This window comes from Passer domesticus, chromosome 6 (assembly GCF_036417665.1).
Source record: "Passer domesticus isolate bPasDom1 chromosome 6, bPasDom1.hap1, whole genome shotgun sequence".
NCBI classification, from domain to species: domain Eukaryota; kingdom Metazoa; phylum Chordata; class Aves; order Passeriformes; family Passeridae; genus Passer; species Passer domesticus.
This window is the reverse complement of record NC_087479.1, coordinates 20,116,595-20,139,013: the sequence shown is the minus strand read 5'-3', so window position 1 is coordinate 20,139,013 and position 22,419 is coordinate 20,116,595. Positions and strand designations below refer to the sequence as shown.

Genomic DNA, 22,419 nt, shown 5'->3' with positions numbered 1-22,419 from the left:
GTGAGTAGGATAGTGAGAAACAGAAACAAAACAAAAAACACCATTTCCTCCAACTTTTTACAACATGGTAACAATTCTGGGGTTTCTCACAGAGCTCCTGCTACTAAAACTTTGCCACATGAACCTGGTACAGATTTAAACATCTTAAGTTTACTTTTCAAAAAAAGATACAATTGTCTTAGGGAAGTGACAAGTATTGTCAGTCTGTTGGGTTTCTCCTAGGGAAGTGCCTTAGTCTGTGCTGTGTGATAGCCCCACTGGAAAAATGCATTGACAGGGCTTTTCTGCTATGAGCACAGCACTTGTTTTGTTACAGCCCTAGAGGTTTCAAACAAAGGTTAAGCTTGTGGATCAATTTACCAAAGCAGAATGAAACTATTCTGTTCTGATGTGACAATATTTCTGTGATACTGGAGTTGGAAGAATACTTCCCTTTTCAGCTTGCAGGTGTTTGCCATACACGATGGCTTCAGACTTCAAATATAGGAGCAATATAATAAGGGAATAAGAGATTTCCCCCCAGGCCAGCTTTCTCCAGTGCTGGTTTATACATGAATACTCCAGTCATATCTGCAGTAAAGGGAGACACATAAACCTCACAACTTACTACCTCTAAAGTGTTGACTATTTCAGCATCAGCAGAAAATGTGTAATCACTGCCAGAGCACAGCCTCCTAGACAACTTTTCTGCTTGGCAAACTTGATCAGGAACACTCCAGGAAGTGCTGAATGAATCATCTGTAATTGCTGAAGGTTTGAAAATAGCTTCATCACATCAATATATCCTTTTTCCTGTTTCAAAAAGAGACTTGAAAAGAAGTGTTATTTTGTACCCTTTCCTCTGTAGATGCGGGGTATTTTTATCAAAACTTCCACACTGATATGAAATAGGTACATTAATTATTCCCTTCCAGATCTTTGGAGAATTTAAAATTGGCAGCTGAACACAGATGACATGCAGGCTTTAACTCAAGTATCAATGATTTAGAATGTCTGTGTGTTTTATATACAAAGTTCTGCTTTATATATAGATGTCTACAAAACATGAATCCTCCTTCTTTTTGATATCAAAGCCATATAGTTTTGAATATGAAACAGTCAAAAATCAGAAGGAAATGAATAGTCAGTATGCTTTATAAACAAAATAGGAAATATAGCTCATTACTAATTTTGAGCAGTCCAACACACTTACACTAGTGAATTCAGAACAAAGTTAAAATTTGTCTTTGTGTTCCCTTTTGTTTTTGGAAATGGGCTCAAAGCAGAGCTGAATGTGAGACATTGCAATACAGAGCAGTTGACTGCTGCCACATGGACTTGCTGAAGTATGTCATTAGTTACTTTATGTGCTGTGCAAAGGTCAAGAATGAATAATTCAAAGGATGAAATCCACTCCTTGATATGGCTTGTGAAGGAGATACATTCTCTTTCTTGCTCAGCCCCAGACCTAGAAGATCTGCTGAGGAGGAAAGATGAAGACAAACATCACTGGGATTGAAGAGAGATAGCAGAGACTTCAGGGAATATGGTGTTTGCAAAGAAAATGTTAAGGGTCAGAAATATCTATGTAATAATTTCAAAATCCTTGTAATACAAAAAAGTGAGGTTTTACTTCCATTTGAAAAGGGACTGATAAGGAAGTTATCAGTTTAGTTTCTTGAGAATTTAGTTTAGTTTAGTTTCTTGAGAATTGTTTTCTCTTCATGTTCTCTTCATCAAAACCACTATTGAATGGGAGGTAAGTTCCTGATAATTTCAGTGAGGTCAGAACTTCCATTTTGATTGCCAAATATTATGTAGTTCTGGTTCCCAGGTGAGAAGCTAGATATTTTCACTAGATACCCACAAATAAAAGATGAAAGACTATTCCCCTTATGAAGATGTCGGTTCTCATCTATGACGAAAAGCCATTTTTCTTGCCTGCCATGGAAATCTCTCAGTCTCTCTACAGACTACATCAACTGAAAACACATTCATGTTTCCACACAATTTAGGCCATTGCCTACTTAATGGAACATATCATGGGATGAAATTGCCACCTGGTGGTTGAGATATGGGACAGCTCCCAAGGCTATAATTATAAACAATTTTTTATATTCTAATAGCACTGATATAAACATGTGTTACTTCCTCTGGATTTAGCTTGTATAAAGTTTAACAAAAATCAGTGTAATTATTTTCCTTTGAATTTCACTAATTGCTGAAGTTGCCTATTTTAAATATGATTTAGCTCTGTATATGAGTTGAGCTCTGTGAACTCTGGACTGCAGTATGGTTGAAGGAGCAGAGGACAAAAGTGGTAATAGTGAGCAGTAATGTATTAAGTTGGAAAGAGATAGTGTCAAGCTAAGTGCTGCACTAACTTTGCTTACATGAGACAGACACTGCTGATCTAAACAGTGCTGCCAATACAGAGAATATTAAATATTATTAAAATAGTGCAGATACTGACAGTCAAAAAGCTCGTACCTCTGTATTTTTTGAGACTACTAAGACAAGTAAGGAAAAGCTCAGGTTGAAGGAAAAACGAGAGAGAGGTGGCATGTAGGCCATGTTCATCCCTTTCAGTTCTCCTGAACTAGAAGAACAAGATTTGATGGGCATGTAAGTCAAAAATGCATTTCTTGATAATGAGATGGCAGGTTTGAAAGGAGCCTGTAGAGAGGCTGTCATTTCCCTAGATACATGTGTTACTGCCAGGCACATGGCAACACGCACAGAGTTACCCTGTAAGAAGGAAAAGAATCTGATGTGTAGAGTAGGAAGGAATCAGACATAGTCTCTGAAAGATGCAAATCTATGGAAAGGAGTAATGCCAAAAAATATAGCTAGTAGTAAGTTGTATCTGAAATTGCATCTGAGAGGCACGTTGCAAAAAGATTTGGAAACACGCGTGCTGAGTCATCTTGTCAAAGAACACACCAGACACCTATAATCTAGGTTTTGTTTAAGTACTTTGAGAAATTGGACTGATTTTAAGTGGTGCAATGGATGTTGGTATGGGGACCAGCTGCTTCAGGCATAAAAGTGATTGCATTGAAGTTCTATGTTTCCTTTATGCTATCAGGATGATCTGATCACATTTGATGTAGTTAAGAAGGAAAGAGGCAAGGATGCTCTTGGCACTTTTCAACATTCTAGTAAAACTAAGTTGTGCTTCCCAGAAGGATGAATTGTTTGCACAAAATTGTGACTGAACTGTCCCTGTTATGAGAAAAAGAGGCTGAGAGAGAAAAAAATGAAATTGCTGTGCTGTGCTGGGAAGACAGCTGAGAAGGGTCAGGTTTGCTGTTCCTGTGAGTGATTGATGGGGGGAATCAATCTTGTATTGACTACTGCTCCAAAATTACTGCTCCTATAGCCTTAATTTTTCTTAATTGGTGGTGGCAGCAGCAGCAGCAGACAGCCCAGGCAAAATAAGCAACATGGTTGTTTGATCCTTTGCCTTTTTCCTGGGTACTCAGGGAAATACCTACTCTGCTTGGTAGGCAAGGCTGCAACTAAATTGTGTGTGCAGAATTTAAGAGTCATTAGAGACTTGATGCAAGGCTGTGACAGAACTGATTTAGTAAAATAAATAATAGCCCTTCTTGAGCTTTTTTATGCCAGTATGGAAATATCCTCCTGAAATTAAATAGAGCTTTGCCACATCAGATGACTCAGCTGGTTCTGCTCTTCAGTACCATGTCTCTGGTCGTACCATCTTCCTACTTTTCTTAATAACCCCTTTCTTTCAATTTCTACCTTTTTAAAAATTGTTTAGAAAATAGCTAATGACAATTTGAATTATTTCTGTGGCAAATTTCTGAGACCAAAAGCACCACCAGCACCACTAAACACTATAGGAAAGCATTGACTTTGTATGGACCAATGAAGTGGATCTTCTGGTAACAGTAATGACATCATCAAATTTGTAAAAGGTTAACCTGAAGAGCATTGAGAAAAAAAATCACCCAATTTTACCAACAGTGGAGCCTGCTAGGGTCTGGAATAATCTTCTGAGGAATTACTCTAGTCACTTTAAAGAACACACAGTTTTGTAGTAGTCTCCAGGGAGATGGGCTAAGTGTAATCTACCAGGCCATTTTTATCTCTTCCTTATGTGTCTCCAGGAGTTGTAGTCATGTGCTTTATTACTTCCAGTCACTGAGCTCACAGAGTGAGATCAGCTATCAGAATTTCTTCTGCCAATGTATGGATCTAAGCACTGTGTTCACCAGTTTGTGCTCTGTCCTTTCCAAGGAGGAGAGATGTGAGGAAGGCGGAGGGTGGCAGGGCAGGGAAGCTGCTGAGTTTAAGGCTCATGGTTAGTATGCTGTGCAGCCAGACAAATCAATCGGCCCCTGCCTGGGCGTCTTAATCAGAAGCGTGTGGTTCACTGCAGTGGCTAAGTGCTACCGTGCTGGTGATGGCATCTTTTTCAGAGGCACTATTGATTGCTCTTCTCTCTCTTCTGAGAAGAGATTCCAGCTGTGTAGACAGCATCACGGAGAGAGCTGGTAGAGAAGTGCCCCCTTACAGCTCTTTAGGACTAGGATTGACGGTTTAATTTCCCTGGAGATGGGCAAGCTGTCATTCTAATTCATCCAGACCAGAGTAGGAAAGAGGAAGGAGATGCCTGTTTGAAAGGTCCATTGATTACCTGAATAAGCCTGGTGTAAGGCCAAAGATGATGCAGTCCTAGAATCATGAAAACTGAAGCCATGTTTGGGAAATGTTTTTTGAGGGAAATCTACTTTCACAGTGAAATGGGAGAGAAGTGTATTACAGAACGACCTTTTCAGGGAGAAGAGAGGATCCCTGAGCTGGGTGGCATCAGGGTGGGGATATTATAATCATTTGGCATTGACAAAATACCAGACAGTTAAAAAAACCCATGATATTCTGTGTAGGAGTACATTTTGGTCTCTGTGTGTTTGTATGTGCAAACATCTGCTTTTATCCTCTCCTGTAATAGTCTTGTGACTTTTAAATCATGAGTTTATTATATATAAAAAAAGTGATGTACCATAGGAAAATGCATTTTCAAGAAAGCGGAAGATGCAATGTGAGCACACAAACCACATTATACATTTATCATAAATTCGTTTACACCATAAGTAGAACTTCAAGACTTGAATTCCTTAGTTCTCCTTAAAAAAACCCAAACACCTGACCAGCTAAACAAAACCAGCAATACCTATATAAAGCATTCCATGCTGATAACAATTAAGTCCATCCAGTCGCCTGTTTAATGTGGACTATCCAGTGTGCCTTCTGTGTCAGTTCTAGACTTCAGATCTGGGAACAGATTTATGTAGTCTCATCAGTTGAGTTTCATTGTTTTGTATCATCAAGAAGAAGACAGCCAGGTCTGAAGCAGCATTGTAGTTTCTTTTTTTGGAAGGACTGTTCATAAGTGGATCAGTTAGTTGCCAGGTCTATGCAGACATAGACACAAATTTTTATAATTATGACTGACCTTGTCATAATATAGAATTCTCTCTCTGATATTTTTAGTTGTGAATGACCTGCTATTATAACTTAAAATCTATTGAGCGTTAGCAACCCAGCTACATCTTTCCTGGTATGATTTAACCAAAGATAGATCCTGAAAAATGCAGCTGATGCTTTTAACTTTGTGTTTTTACCCCCCAAAGAAACTAGGATGGGGTGCCACATGGTGTGAAAGCAGGAGAGGGTAAGGTTTTAGTTGGAAGGTTGGGGACAGTGCATGAACAAGTATCAGGAAATAAGAAGATTAGGAAGGTCTGCTGGAAAATACTCAAGTGAGGAGAATATCTTCACCAAATAGGTTCAGGTAGGGTTGAATCCATATCAGGAATTTTATCTCTATCTAAACTACATGTAGTTCTAAAATAAGTAAATTATCCCCACATTGATTAAAAACACTTCCTCAAAATACTGCAGATTTGTAATTAGTGTAAAGAGCAGCAGAGTTTAGCTGTGGATTTGTATGTGAATAAATATGTGCAAGGGGAAGGGAGCTCTATTTTCTTTGTATTTACTACTGTCTGAGGTCTTGTTCCTCCTTTCCAACAATAAATCAGCTGCCAATCCTGTTTTTCATTTCTGGGCTCCTCTTGCCTCTGCATTGACTGGCATGCAGGAGATTCGTGTCTGTGGGAGCTCATTGCTAATGCAGTAATGAAGGGTATAAACAACAGTGCAGCACTAAGACTGAACTACCTAAATAACTTTTTGGTGATGGTTTCACTATTCTTATGTGCAGAGCACTGTGGAGGCTTGAAAACAGATTTACTTCTTTTTTGAACAGGAGGAACTCAATTATGCAGCAGGATTTGGCCCTTATTTTCCTGAAGCTGACAGAAAAAATGAGCAACTGATGAAGATTGAATCAGTTTAAAAGCATACTAAAAAGTAGATTCTTTCTATGGACAAGGTGGAAATAAGGGTCAGCCCTGCTGGAGAACATCTTTGTAAACCAAGGTATTTGCAGTGTTTCAATGTGACCTCCCATTCCCTCTCATTATCTTCCACTTATTAACCCTGATCTAACTGTTATTGATAGCTCTATTATTCTGCTTGGGACGTCAGTGACAGTCTCACTGACCTTGCCCTGGGTGATCAGAAACTCATTTAATGCTCAGCATACTCTTTGCTGAAGTGTATTGAGGGAAAAGTAAATTCAGCATGAGAAGCAGGCATGTGTTTTTACAAGGGTTTCTTGTGATGCTATTAATTATCTCAAGAGGTGCATTATTCTCCATTAAATATACTGAAAACTTGTCTGAATTCCTCTTCTGTCTAAGAGATAAAGTTTGAAATAAGAACAAAAGAATGAGAATTGCTAATCCTTGATGCTGCATAGTGTTAATTGTGAGAAAATAGGCCAGGAAAGCATGACTAAATGAAAAACTAACAGTTCAAGATTTTACATGTTTTCATGATTCTCTCTTACTAGCATGCCTACCTCTTGGGCAGTATCATTAGCTACTTTCTGAACACTCAGTGTCACAGAGAATAAAATCTCTCTTCACACTCTCATATTTGTGTAGTTGATTTATTGGCTAAGTGATAACACTTTTGTTTTGTATGTATGTAATCACAAGAATTGCCCACTAGCAGGACCAGATCATGAGCACTTCATGAAAATGGGGAAAAATTGAAACTCTTAGAAAAATTCAATGAGAATTATGTCTATCTGGCTCTTCCCTTAAGCCTGGAATTTTGTGGTACTCTGGCTTGGTATTGCGGCTCGGGTTTTCACCTGTGAAGTTGCAGGGCTTAGGCTGTAAGGAATGATAAGTTTCTTCTATTTATTAATTCAGTCTTATATAGATATATTTGTTTATGATAAAGCTATAATGTATCTCCTTTTATTGTGATGGAAACGGTCTAAAAAGTTAATCTTCTGTAGTAATGATCTCCTTTTATCTCTCTCACTTTCAGCAGTGGAAATAGTCAGCCTGTTGATTAATCACTGCTTTTAATTCCCTGTTTTGGTGTACTTCCATGTAACTCCACTGCTTGCATCACACATACTATGCAGGGATATTTAATTGCTTTAAAATAAGATCATTGATGGAAATAAGACAGATGAGCTTTCCGTCTGCTCACAGAAGCATATGAGTACTTTGGTTTTGGAAAAATACGGTTTTGAAAATCTAGTAAATCTAGTTTCACCATAAAACTATATCTGTCAGTCTTAATGGACAAAGTTCTGTTGGCGTGTTTGCTAATTGGAGATGAGAAGGTTGAGATTCTGAAAATGCTGGGCTAAATTGCAGACACATGAAAAACTACACACATGTTCTTTGTTTCAGTGGTACTTCATGTCATCACTCCTCGTGTCAGCAGGAAAGTTACAAATTATCTGTTTAATAGATGTAGAGCACAGGAGGCTACAAAATAGTATTTGGTTCAAATGAAAGAACATTGTTTTTTCAAAAAGGATGCCTGAATAGTCCATCAAAATTGTGTGTGTTGTAATGAAAACCTCAGATGTTTATTCCTCGTGGATATTAAAATATTAGGATCACACAAGATGGATCAGCATTGGGAACAATTCTGTGATCACTATCAAAGTGGTCTTTAATGGATTTCTGATTTAAAAGAAAAATAAATTATTTACCTTCATGTTTCATGACATTGGCTCCTGTGCTCTGTTTCTTTCTTGTGTTTGTATACCTTCAGTAGTTTCAAGTTGTAACAGACTAGCAGCTATGGAACAACTAAAGGTAAAAAAGTCAAAACATGGTCTTAGCAACAACATTTCTTTCAGGGATTCCTGTATTAGAGGCTGATCTGAGGCAGAAATGGCCAGATCTCCATGAAACTAATTATGTGGATAAAATGTAACAGCCAGGCAGGGCTCAATGGGTACCTGTCCCTGTTTATGTTGGGGCTGAATTTGTCCTTGTAAATTCTACTAACAAGTGAGTGAGAAAAGGATAGGCCACAAAAAGGGATCAATAAGTCCTGTTATGAATTATGTGTTTACCCTGGAAGAATGCATGGCTCACCCTTTGGAAACACTGAAAACCTGTGGTGTCCTGTAGGCGATAAGTTCAGTTGTCCAAATGTAACTGTAGGAAAGAAAATCATCGAATCATCGACCTTTTAGAAAATTGGACCCAACTGCCAACTCACCACTGTGAACCCCAGCACTGAACATGTAGTGCTCAAGGACATGATTTAATGGTGGTCTCAGGGACTGTTCAGAACTGACTGCTCAAATTATTTTCTAGTCTCCTTGCTATTCACACTCCAACTCATTTGTCTGGAGTGTTTCAGCCTGGTGCCACAAAAATCTGAATTCTGAGTGTGTTCTTTTTGGATTGAATCTCTGTGGTACCAGTGTGAATGAAGGTAGGGTCACTGAACTCAGTGAAAGACCACACATGAGTAATAGGAATGTATGGGATCAGTCATGTTAGGTGACTGTCCTACTGAGAACGTAGCAGAAGTGCTACTTGCAAAAGTACTGCAAAGTTCAGCTTCTGTAGAAGGATTTTGGCTGATAAGTCATTATTGTAAATTCTGACAAAGCAAAAAAAGGATGGTCACAAAAAAAAAAAATCTACATCTGTACACGCCTGTATATTTAAGGTGTTTTTTTAAAATCTAAGTGTGATTCAGGAACTGGGTTTGAAACAAAGATGTTCCCCAAACATGCAATGTCAATTGTCTGAGTTGCACTGCAATGAATCTTCCATTTCTTTGGCTGACCACTATAATAATTACCCAAGGAACTGAATTTACTGTATCTCTATCTAAGGATTAAAATATATATTTACTTCTTTACACCATAAATCTGGAATGTGCCTGTGGTGAATCTGTGCAACTGCTGTGAGTGCAATGAAATAGTTTAATGAATGCCAAAATAATTTCATTTCCATTGCTGAAACTCAGACAGAATCAGATTCCAGAACCCAAACTATTCAACCTTTACCATCTGAAGACATGACCTAGATGTAGAGAAGGGTGAAGAAAAGCAAATAAGAGAGAAAATGTTCTCAGAGAAATTATTAAGAGTCACCTGTAACTGCTGAAAATGGCTCATTTTTTAAAGAAGGTAAAATGTTGACATATTTGTTTTTTTAATTCTTCAGTGGCTTCTCAATTCTCTAAACTACTCTCATCCTTTCTTATTCCAGTGGTAAATAACTATGGGAGCAGCAATATTTTAGGATGCTTGATTTGTTAACAATTTTCCAAATTAAGACTTTTTAACTTTCAGGAACCATGGGTGTATTGGAAACTTAATACCATCTTACTCATTAATGTGACTAGAGGAAAAAAGAGCAGAATCTAAATCTCTCCAAGCACATCACTGAAAGATTACAGAGATTGTGGTGAACGAACACATGGAAATACCCTCATCAGGTATTTTCTGGTGCAGGTGTAGTCTAAACTCTCCTATTTGACAACCCACAAGCATGGGGTTGTGAACAGGGCAGAGACTCAGCAGAAGGCCCTCCATGACAATGGAAAATTGTATTTAGAACCTGGGCCTCTGGAAATTTCAAGTTGCTAAAATATGTTCTTACTGAAAATGAGAGCTTCAGTTTTTCCATGACTTATTAACTAAAAGACAAGTTTTGTAAGGTCCGTAGAGACTGACTCTCTAATTGCAAATGAAATTCCTCAGCTTCCCTTCTAAACTTCAATACCCAATTCAAAGCAGGAAGACAATACATTACAGCCACAAAAATATCTTAATACAACTAAATATTTTTGGATATAGTCTCAGAAACAGGCTTTGGTTGACTTTTCATTTGTTACACAGCAGTAACAGTGGTCAGCCTGGCAGATACCTGGTGTTCAGACTTAGTTTCAGGCCATTTAAGTGGCATGTCAATGCAGCCTCTAAGGCTGCCAGACATTTTCATTATAATGACAGGCAAAACTCTCAACTTGGCTGATAATGGATGCAGTTTATACATTGCAGCCTGCTGTTTCAGGAAAGAATTGTAGGTGTCCATTTGTTCACAGAAGGACTGGTGACATTTTCCCCACTCAGGCCTTATTCCACAAAAACAGCTGGAGTTTTGTCTGAATAAGGATTGCATTACTAAGTTGGCAGCATGGGAATAGGAGGTGGCCTTTATCAACAGAAGCTCTAGAATCTGAAAATCACAATCCAGTCATTGAAGTGACCTGTCATTGTGAAAATCTGTGCTAAATATTTTTTGAGTTAAAAATTTCATTTAAAGAGGAAGGATCCATGTCTTCTCAGGTGAATTTTTAGGAAGGATGCTGGAGATTAGATGTGTTCATAGTTTTGTTTGGCCAGGAAGGATCATTCTAGTCCTGTGTATATCATGGGCCAGTTAGGCTTTCATGGGTTTTCTAGTATTGAATTTAGCACCTTGTGCTGGAGTGAAGTTTATTAATTCAAAAAAATGTTCATGAAAAAAATTGGCAATCTGCTACTTCTTATTTCGTCTTTCTGAGTTAGACTGAAAGAATCCTATGGTAAAAAGTATCATCTTCCTATGGAAATCTGTGTGAAACAATCAAATTACTCTTATTACTCTAATGATAACATCATTAACATGTTTAGTTTCATTTTAAAATTGCACAAAACCTCAATTTCCCCATGTTTAATACTCTTTTATCGTACTTATCTGTCCTTACTTTCTCAGGAAAATATATTTTTTTCCAAATTATTGTCAAAGGGAGGACAAGTATTTTTGCAGTAAAAAAATAAAGACTCCACCTGTATATAGAGAAAGAAAGACACAATATTTCAAAAATGTTTAAGTCTATATTACACTTAGTGATTCAGTGGGGGAGAAAAATCACTGGAGTCTGTACATCTTAAAGGGTAGCTGGAACTGCAGCCTGCATCCTTCTGTGCAACAGCAAACTGTTGGCCAAAGTGTTTTGAGTGCCCTGCACTTGAAGATACTGAGAGCGATTTACCAACACTATTGAATAGGACTTGTAGCACTGTGTTGACAAAGATAAAGTAGTGTCCTCTTTTTGCAGAGGAGAAAAGAGACACACTAAGTGACATTAGGGAATTAACGTGAGTCTAAGGAGAAGCTGAACCCAGAAGCCCAAAAGCTCAGTTTCTTAGGTTGTCTGGTTGATGCCCAGAAAGAATTAGCTGATCATAGGTTTAAAAACAGTACATGACATTTTTTCTTGGAAAAATCATAGACTAATTTAGTGTTAAAAAAAACCTTAAGATCATTGAATACAGCTGTAAACTTAGAAAATGTTGCCTTGTGTTAAATATAGAATTATCATACCAGTTCTAAGGTCTCATATAAGTGAAAAGAGATGCAAAAGTGCTACAGTTGTGTTTAGTATAATTTCAAGTTTAAATCCTACTACTTTTCTTAGCTCAAGTCTGCTTTTGGATGTAGGTGTAATTGGTCATTAATGCAAGACACTGCTGTTAGGCAGAAAAGGTAATTCATCTCGTGTTAGCTTCTTTATTTAAAAGATATAAAATACTTCAAGTAAGATAAAAATGAAGTGTTTAAAAAGCCCTCATGGTGAATCACTGATCACTGCCACTTTCTCCATTTCCATACTTGAATGATATTATTTACTTTTAAAAGAATTCAAAGATTTCATCTGTGATGAGATAACCAGCTTGTGCTTTAAAATGAAATGTGGTACAGCAGAAGTTCCATCACATCGGAGAAGCACTGAGGTGCCAAGAGAGACCAGTAATTAGAATTTATGCACACATCAGGGTGCCAAATGAGAGAGGAGTAGCGGATGATGGGAATAATGGTGGTTTAAGAAAATAGCCAGATTAACTGAATTGTTCATACAGTAAGAGGTATGAACAGAGCACATAGATATATTGATCTATCAGGTGCAGTAGGGATGTGCACATCACAGCAAATTTATAACAATGCATACAAACTCTTCTACTGTAATTAAATAAATGCTCAAAATGTTTAAGTAAAGTGCATTTTAAAAATAGATTCTTCAGTAGGATTTATGCTGATAAAGCCATGCAAGTGATATAGTCACATTTATTATTTGCATTTTGGAGACAAAGAAATGGAAATACAGTGTAAAATTATAAATCCTGGATTGCAAGAGAAGTTCTGATATAGAATTTAAGTTCTTATCCAATGTGTCTTCTAACACGTATTAGAGGAATGGAATTATTTCTTTTCCCCAAGAAGCAGCAATTGAACCATTCTAAATATAAACAAAACCAAAAAAATAAAATACAAATTGATTCTCAAAGGATTACTCTGCTGCCAGAGTTTAAATCCTGATTGATGGAGTTACCTGGAGTTATCAGAGATTTCTATGACACATTTTAGTACAAATTCAAATTAATTTAGACTAAGAAATATGAAATTACAAACAGCTAACTTTAAACTGATTTCAAACATATTTAGGGCATGGTTTGTGTGTATGAAGGTAAGAAGCATCCTGTGGCTTTGAGTTCACTAGGCTTCTCTGCCTTCGTGAACAGGTTTGCCATCATGGTAGAATGAGGGATGCTTTGTTTCAGTGGAAGCCTTAATTTTGGGAATCTTTTGAAGGTGAATTGATTCTGGAAATAATTAGGCTTATGGCAAAGACTCCCAGTATCAGTCTTGCTCCCTATCTCCTTCATATCCAAAGCTAGGACAAGATGGCTGAACTGTATTATCCCTGTGCTTTGGTGAGTTACTGAGCTACTTATGGAGCAAGGATCCAAACCAAAGAGCAAATGGCACAAGGAATGGGGCTTTTTCATAATGCCAGTTTTACCGTTGAAAAACTTTGTTGCAATTGAACCAAGTTTTTAATACAAACCCAACAGTTTCTGAGAACTAATAAGTGTTGTGGGTTTTTTAAAGCAGGAAATGTGATAGTGGGAACTTTAATGCACCAGGCATGATTTTAATTGAAAAGTATCAGCCAATTTGTTTCAGTGGAAAAATCAGCTTTCATTTCTTAGGCTTAAACACTTAAACAAAACCTTAAGAAAAACAACAAAAGTGTCCAAATAAATCCCTCCTATACATATAAATGTCAATCTGAAATTAAAGGTTTAATTTAGTTTTGTCAGGCATTAACAAATTCTTTGACACTTCCCTTCTCACAGATTTTTGTGATTTTATTTTTTTAATAAAACAACCAACCAATTTTTGTATTTTTAATTGAACAATGTATATGATATGAAAAAATACTAATGCTACCCTTCTGGAAGTGCTGGTGAACTTAGAGAAAGGGAATTTGGATTTGAGGGCTGTGAATTCAGCTAATTTTGAAACTTTTGCTGCTTTGAACAAATCACTTCATTTCTTGTTCTTGAGCTGTACAAACACGAAAGGGAAATAAATGTTTTCTTTCCTCAAGGAAATGCTGAAGCTCAGATGGAAACTACTGGAGAAGGACAAAGCACTGTGTAATATTAGCTTGGTTAATCCTGGTCAGATCATTTGTTTCTCAGAAAAACTGTAACAGAACTGAATTGCCTCTGTTCTGCTATTTGTATTTCCTCACTGTTCTCCATTCTGTCTCCAAACCGAACAATTTCAGCTGTTGCTAAAGGGTTTAAAACTCTTGATTTGTGGCAATAACTTCCACAAAGATACATTATGGGCGCTGAAGTGATTATCTTGAATGGGAAGAAAAAGACAACCTAACTGGCAATTGCATTCCAGTGTCTGCCCCTCAGCATAGCACCTGCTTTACTGACTTACTACTCCATCCCAGAGAGCTTTATTCATTAGGAAGGGCCATTCAAGCATTTTATGGAGCTCTTTACATTGAAACAGCTTTATTTGCTCCTATCTATCTTCTAGGCTTCTTCTGTAGAAGGAAAATCCTTTAAAAGGATATTGTTTTGCTATGAGTGTTCAATGAGCTCCTCCTTGCTCTCCTGGGTAGCTTTGCTGCCCCTTACCTGCAGGTGGAGAAGGTACCACATAAAGCAAAATTACAGCCTGTTCTGTTATTATTTTTCAAGTCTCAAGGCAAAATATTAAGAGAAACAACTTGTTGTTGCATATACTGAAATGATGTTGTAAAGCTTTGTTTTATAACACCTAGAGTGGCTCAGAGGATTTTAGCAGTATGCACATTATTTAATTGGTATAACTTCTAGGGGTTTGGAACTTGTACTAGATTATACCTACAGGCATACTCTAATGCTACAAGTAACCAATTATTTTGATTTTAATAGAATTTTAAAACTCTCAGAAATATAGTCCCTGAGCATGTGGAATAAGATGCTTAGAAAATCCTAAGAAGTAAATGAATTTAAATTAAACCCAAATCACAGTGCAAATAACACATGGGTGAGAACAATGACAATAATATACTCAAATTAAAAAGTAGCCAGTTCATTGGAAAAAAAGGCAAAATTGAAACATCAGTTATTGAAGATGCACATATAACTTCATCTCTTTACAGACTTGTGCATGGACAGCATGATTAAGCTATGAGCTTAGTCCTATTGTGGGAAAAAGAGCATGTGAGAGTAGGAGCATTCTCACTCAGCTCTTTCTGTAAGGGAACAGAATATAAGAAAATAAAGATAGTGCAGAAAGTAATCTCACCCCTAAGGATTTGCAGCTGGGCCAATTACCAAAGATTAGGAGCAGGCCTGACTTTAACAGGCCACAGCTGTGACCAATGAGAAGAAGAGTGCTATAAAAGAGTGGGCTGGCTGCTTTGTGAAGAACTGGAGTCAGTTGTTTTGTGAAGAAAAAGTTAGTGTTCTGAGGAGCTGCTCATGAGAAAACACCAAGAAGGTATGAAACTTTTGTGATAAGGTGACAACAGCATGAAACTTTTGCAATAATACGGCCACATTTTTCTACTTCAAATACCCAGCTGAGCAAGTAAAGAATAAGCTTAGCTTCTCTGGATCTAGAGATTGCAGTTCATCTGGGTGGAAAAGTTCCAGTGGCAAGGTTCTGTGGTGTCAAATCCTTTTACTGTTCAAGGATATTAATGTTTTTCTGCTGAATTTAGCTTTTGGAGTTTGGTTTAAGCTTTATAAGTAATGGTCCATGTTTATTTTCCACTGGAAGCTTCTGAATATCACCCAAATCTGAATCCTGGCTCCACCAAATTTCCTCTTCTTGTTGTGATGTGTAGAATACTTTTGGGCTTCCAAATTATTGATTTTAGACTTGGAAGGCTTAGTCCTGATCCTTTTTAAACTGGCTTAATCCTGTTGTCAGAATGGTCTTACTTTAAGTTGGAGGAAACATCCTATTAAATACTCAAAGGTGCCTCTGTGTTTCATTCATTCTAGGCTTCAGTCTTCTTTCTTTAAAAGATTACTGTCTGTCAAACCATATTCAATAGTGGGTCAATGTCTACAAGGGTAAGGCTGGGATATACTTTCAGTCTGGGTATTCCAGTCAAGTAAGTTTAGAACTTGACCAACATGCTCCAGTTTCCATGTTTTTGTTGCTTTGTTTTCTGTTGTTCAAAGTATTAGTGTGTGCTCTAAATAGAAGTAAGATAGCCTATGCAAAACAGTCTGAAAAAAATTATGGATGTGTAATTAATGTGCGAGAAATACTTTTTAACTATTTGACATTGCTGTGTGGTGTTAATGCACATAATTCAGAAAGTATTTAATTTTTATAACATTTTTATTTTCTTTCACTTCTTGAATGAGGAATAATTTTAAGAAATTTAAAATATGTGCCAAAGAGGCCAATAATTGTCAGTTACCTTTTGCATCACTATCCTAGATTTTCAACTAGTCTGAAATTCAATTTATATACAAGGCACCAAACAAATGATACAGCATTAGGGTAGGCCAGGGTTTTTTTCTTAATATAATGTTATAAAATCTGTGATGTTACTCGGGGGATAAATTTACTGGAGAAAACAAGAACTTACTCTGGGATAAATCAGTCTGCCACCTCCTGTAGCAAATAAAAGCAGATTTTGCTATGTCATGGATTGAAATAACTGGGGAGATAGTATAGAGAGAAAAAAGATTTCTCTTATTATGTGATATGGTATGTTTAAAAATGTACTACAAGCACTTTACATGCTTGAAATGGCTGAAAAAGATACTAGTCAGCTGTTACTTGTCTCAGATATGGGTTGTGGCAGCCAACTTCAAATCCTTATTCAAAAGCCAGTGGGAACCTGCATAATTTCTCTCCATTTAAACTAATTGATTTTCACATTTGTATCTAATTGCAAGCCATAAATCCCATAGATAATATAGAAATGTTATTCTATAATTCTGTCGCCAGTTTTGGCTTTGAAGAAACAAAGGGGATTTTCTCCTCACTGGATCGACTCAAAGGCAATTATTTTTCAGTTCTGCTTCTTGTTGTCATTTATCCCTCCTGGCTGCTAAAAACTGGAGTGCCACAATGTTTACTAGTACTGTTTAAGTCAACCTATAAAAAACATAGGCTTGAACTTCCACACTAGGAGACCAGGTCATCCAGGGGAAATCTGAAAGCTTCTTTTAGTTCTGTAGCTTTGACTTGTCCTGAATTCATAACAACAGTTAGGCTGTGTTTCTGACTGTGATTCATGTTTTGCCAGATGGGTACAAGCCATTAGCTGCCAAAAGCACAGCATATATAATTACGAAATACAGTCCAGAGTAGCATGTGCAAATGCTTCTGACTGAAAAACAGACAGGGCTGTGTCTGAAATTTAGGCAACCTTTCCACTTTGCATTGTCTGTTTAGATCAATGTAAGTGCTGGAAGGGATCAAATGGATCATTTCCATTTGAATGTTAGGCAAGAAATATTTAGATTAACACCAAGAGATTATTCTGTTTATTGGCATGTATGGGTACCTCCATATAGAAATTTGCGTTCTCAGAGGCCAGGACAGGAATTTCCCTACATTGTGTTTGGCTGGTGCTGCTTGTTCTACAGCATACAGAAGGTGTTACTTTCTAGGGCTGTAAATCCATGGAACTAATTTATTCACAAATAAAAAGATTTAAAGAGGTATTTTAGGCATCATCTTTATAGTGGCCATTAGAGAGAATGGAACTTAGTTATCCAGTGTTTTGTTACAGAACTGTGCAAAATAATTTAGATAACAAACCTGGCTGAGATTTGTACCTTTCTGTAAGTTCTAGTCATTCTACACTGCTTCTTCAGCAGCTTCTTTGCTCCATAACTGGATTTTGGCAAAGAAATTTCATCAGGTTTATTTATAGCAATATGCACTTAGCAACAAACTAGCTAAACCCAATCTCTTTGCATTTCTCTTTGTGAATCAAAATCGGAACATAAGTCTGTTCTCTGAACCAATGAGGCAGTTCATTAACTCAGAAGATGGGTTGGATCTGTCTGTATTCAATCTCTCCCTAGTGGAGCTTTGCATAAAAACATTTGTCATTTCATTTCACATAATTTACATCAATGAAATGTGGAGATGCCAACAGTTGTTCCATGTTTTTTTGTCACTGCAGATTTGTAAGGTGCTGCTTTCCTTCAAAAATATTATTAGAAAAAAGAAGTGAGTAATGAAGTAGAACTTCAGCACTCAAATTTTGGATGTTGCATTTTGGAACTTTTCCTAGAAGAGCAATGTAAGGTAGGAAGATTTGTGGCGAGACTGAATCATAAACACGTAACTGAATTTCTTCCCTTGAAGTTCTTCCCTGATTCTATTTGGGCTCAGCTTCTATAATGTATATTAGAGTTTTATAATGAGTAATCTTTTTTGGAAGATAGAAGTGACAGTACAGATATTTTCACTATGATTCTGAGGAGCCATGAGTTTCAAATTGACTGGAACACTGTATTTTGCATAGTTTCTCATATTAGAACTACTATCCTAAATACTGTCCTTTCTGCTTCTCTTTATGCTTTGTACGAACAGCCCATAACAAAACCTATGGGAAATGCTAAGATTGGTTGCAATGTCTAAGTGGAGGTTCCTAGCCCCTTCATTGCTGCCTTTATATCCACTATTACTTGTTTTCTGAATGCACAGCTAGATTTCTGTCCTCTGTAGCACAAGGCTTAGATTGTGGTGGAGCAGTTCCTTTGTCCCATAAATTTTGGTCTCCACCTGAAGATTTGGTTTCCCAAATTGCATGGAGTAATGGAACCAGACTTAGGTTTCTTTGGAACTGGTTTACTAACTGACCCTGTGTAGAAAGTGAACAACACAGAAGTGTCTTTTGTCAGGGACAAGCAAAACTTGTGCAATGGTTTAAAGAGAGATTGCTCAATGGTCTGGAAAGAGCCTGGGAGACATGGCAGTTCTGTTGATTGGATTTGGCCTTGATTCCTTCTTATTTTTTGTAACCCTGGGGACTACTGTTGCCATGCGACTGTGATGCTGCTGAATTAAGCAAGCAGTGGTTGACTTTAGGGCCAAGCAAGCTGCCAGTGTTTCTAGTTTAATATACATCTTTGCTGTATTCAGAGGAATTTGTAATGAAAATCACTGTGTAAGTTACAAGCTGTCTGCAGTGAAGAATGGGAAATACCGTGGTTGAGTGTCAGATTACTGCAGAGAAGGGCTGCAGCATGACACATCAGAATATCAAATGCATTACAGATCTGTTTTAATTTGTCTGTCTTATCAGTACTTAATCTCTAGCATTGTAAAAAAGTGTGCAAGAGAGGAGATATATTTTATTAAGAAAAAAAAAGTTAATAATAAAAGGCTGTCCATGGCTTAGACAGGTGCACTCATCACTGGATTAAAAACTGTCTGGTTGGATAGGTCCAAAGAATGGTGGTGATTGGAGTGACACCCAGCTGGGGCTCAGTGATCAGTGGTTTTCTTCAAGACTCAATACTGGGGCTAGTCCTCTTCAATATCTTTATCAATGATCTGGATGTGGAGAGTGGGTGCACTCAGTCAGTAACAGGTGGGAACAGTTGGTTGGGAATGTTGATCTGCTGGAGGGTAGGAAAGATCTGCAGAGGAATCTGGACAGGCTGAATCAGTGGGCCAAGACCAATTTTATGAGGTTCAACAAAGCAAAGTGCCAGGTCCTGCACTTGGGGCACTACAAACCCATATACTGCTCCAGGCTGGGGAAGAATGGTTGGAAACCTGCCCTGTGAAAAAGAATCTGGAGGTGCTGGTCAACAGCCACCTGGACATGAGTCCGTGGCATCCTGGCCTCTATCAGAAATAGTGTGACCTGTAGGACAAGAGAAGGGATCATCCCCCGCTGTACTTGGCTCTGGTAAGGCCACACCTTGAAAGCTGTATTCAGTTTTGGGCACCTCACTAGAAGATAGATCTCAAGGTGCAGGAGTGTGTCCAGAGAAGGGCAATGAAGCTGGTGAAGGGTCCAGAGCACAAGACTTGTGAGGAGCAGCTGAGAGCTGGGGTTGTTTAGGAGAATAGGAAGCTCATGGGAGACCTTATCACTCTCTATAACTTTGTGAAAGAAAGTTGCAGTGAGGTGGGGGTTGGTCTCTTCTCCCCAGTAATAATTAGTAGGACAAGAGGAAATGGCTTCAACTTTCACCAGGGGAAGTTTATATGGGATGTTTGGAAAAAAATTCTCCACTGGAGGGGTTGTCAAGCATTGGAATAGGGTGCCCAGGGAAGTGCTGGGTCACCATTCTTTGAGGTACTTAAAAGATGTGTAGCTGCCATACTCAGGGAGATGGTTTAATGGTGAACTTGGCAGTCTTAGGGATGAGATTGGACTTGGTGACCTAGAAGGTCTTTTCCAACCTAAACAATTCTACAATTCTATAATTCTAAGGTAAATCAGAGGATTGAAAGACAGCCAGCAACTATCACCTTAAGAAACAATGTTAGGGAGTGACTCCATGGAGGCTGTCTGGTGTTTGCTTCTGGTGCTGATCAAAATAGTTTCCACATAATCATCTTGTTGGATATTCCTGCTGCTTTCCATTGCATTGTTCTTTAGATAAAGTGGACTAGTTTGTGGTCTTTTGTCATGAGAAGGGGCTTGAAATTCTACCAGTGATTCTTTATAGCCATACAGGAGTGCTTTTAAGTTACTCCCTCTAGAGCAGAAATAATGGGGTTTGTTCTGTTGATCTGTCTCTAGAATTCTGATCTTCTCTGATCCAGAATTTTCTCAGGTGGTGGAGGGGGTTTGTTTTTCTAACAGTGTCAGTGGTCATCTCCAGACTTGCAATCCTCATATGGCTCTGCGTTGCTGCACAAGGATCCTTCCTGCCAGCTATCTATGGGACAATGGCACGAACCCTGAGCTCTCTTTAACACCTTCCACAGTTCAGTAGTCAAGATAAACACCATACTGAATATACAGATTTTTTTTTTTGGTGGCTTCTGTAAAAAAGTGTGAGTCAAGCTGGAATTGTTTGAGACAACAGCAAATCATTGGGTGGGAATTATTTTCCCTTAGGAATAAAAGTGACTTAAAAAGTGAGAGAATTTTCTAGCATGTCAGAATTATAATTACTGCAACAAAACAAGGTCTTAATTACCTCTAATCCATCCTATGTCTACCAAATGTAATTTGAATTTTAGGTGCTGATTCTGGCCATCTGTACTGTAGGCAGATTAAGATGAGCTTAGGGTTGTATATCGAGATGACTGAAAGGTGCAAAGTAAACAATATCAAAAATGAAAAAGAATCCTGGAACTTTGAATAGGCTCCTGGGATCTGACTCATGCTTTCTGTTTGACAGTGGCCTTTTACATTAGTCTAAATATGTGATATGAATATTCATGAGCAATCCTGATGAAACATGCCACACAACTTTTCAGCTGTGCTTGTAGATTCTCCACCTGGTTCCTTAAAAATGCTGTTGGTATGCTGTTAAATTGTAGGTTATTTTACTCATTATGATGGATTGAATGTAGTGTTTCAAGTTGTAATAATCAAGAGATTTTTCTTTTCTTATGCACCTGTACTTGCCTTCCAGATATCATTACTTTGAAGCCTTAGAGAATTTAAGTTAAGATTTTTAACAAAATCTTGATTTTTAAGCACATGAAAAATTACGAATTCTTTAACAACACTCAGTATAAGACTACTTATGATACATGGAAACATATTGAGACTTTCTATTAATTGCTTTGGATTTCCACCGTACAATGAGATGGACAACAGTCATCCACTCCTAGCAGGAATATTCTTTTTTTACAATGAAAAAGAAAACCTTGGTCTTTTTCACAGCTCATTGTGCTATGCTTCCTTGGGCTGTCACTTGATCTCCCTTTTAGAGTTATTTTCATATCTATATTACCAGAAGGCTACTGTCCCCTAAACCACTTTGTAGTGGGGCTGGGTAACTGCCTGTGCTGGATAAATTCTTTGTCAGCATTTGGTAGTGCCTCTTTTGGGATCATGTTGGTGATCACTACTGTGAGATGATCTTTCTTTAGTGTTTAATTTCAGAAAGAATTTCAGTTACAAAATCTCCTGTATTTGCCTTTTGTTTCTGTAGCCTTTGTGTTTTGTTTTGCCTGGAATTCATGATTCTGTGTTAGGGTTTCACAAAGAGCACTACTTTGAGTTAATTGAAGCTGCTAAACCACATCAAATGATTCAAAGATCCCTCACTGTGAAGTGTGTGTGTATATATATATATATATATCATGTTTTTTATTATCATGTATTCCTTCCAGGTACAGCACACAAAGCTGAATATTTTCCAGTTTTCTGCAGTTATGGAGGATTTAAGTCCTCATGGAGCTTGGATCTGCTCCTTCCTTCTTTTGCACAGCTCACTCTAGCCCCTGGCAATATGTACTGCTCAGAATTACATCTGAACAGATAATTTGATGTCTTCAAAGTTAAATATCTCAGTCCTTTGACTTCATTTTTGTTACAAGTGAGACCTAAAGCTCCCACTGCCTGTGTTCTTTGTCAGCTGCAATTTCATCATCCTTTCACAGAGGCAGAAGACAGTGTTGTCAAGATCACTTATGCTATGTACCAAAATACTAACTGTCCTTCATAAATTTAACTTCTTACCTTCCAGGGCTCACTGCTTGAATGTGCATTTTTTGTTCTGAATTTATTGGTTAAATTCAGTCATAATATGTGCCTCATAGCAGC

The 22,419-nt window shown here is 37.7% G+C and overlaps 1 long non-coding RNA gene across 3 annotated transcripts in view; it reads left to right on the top strand.

Moving 5' to 3' along the window:
• LOC135302778 (uncharacterized) overlaps positions 1 to 22,419 on the top strand; it is a 166,455-nt gene that overhangs the window by 304 nt on the left and 143,732 nt on the right. For 2 of the 3 annotated variants that reach the window (XR_010364340.1, XR_010364342.1), the window contains exon 2: positions 9,704 to 9,849. This is a non-coding gene — a long non-coding RNA (uncharacterized LOC135302778). Of the gene's footprint in view, positions 1 to 633; positions 754 to 6,277; positions 7,943 to 9,703; positions 9,850 to 22,419 lie in introns of those variants that run through there. The other variant, XR_010364341.1, reaches the window with a different exon arrangement.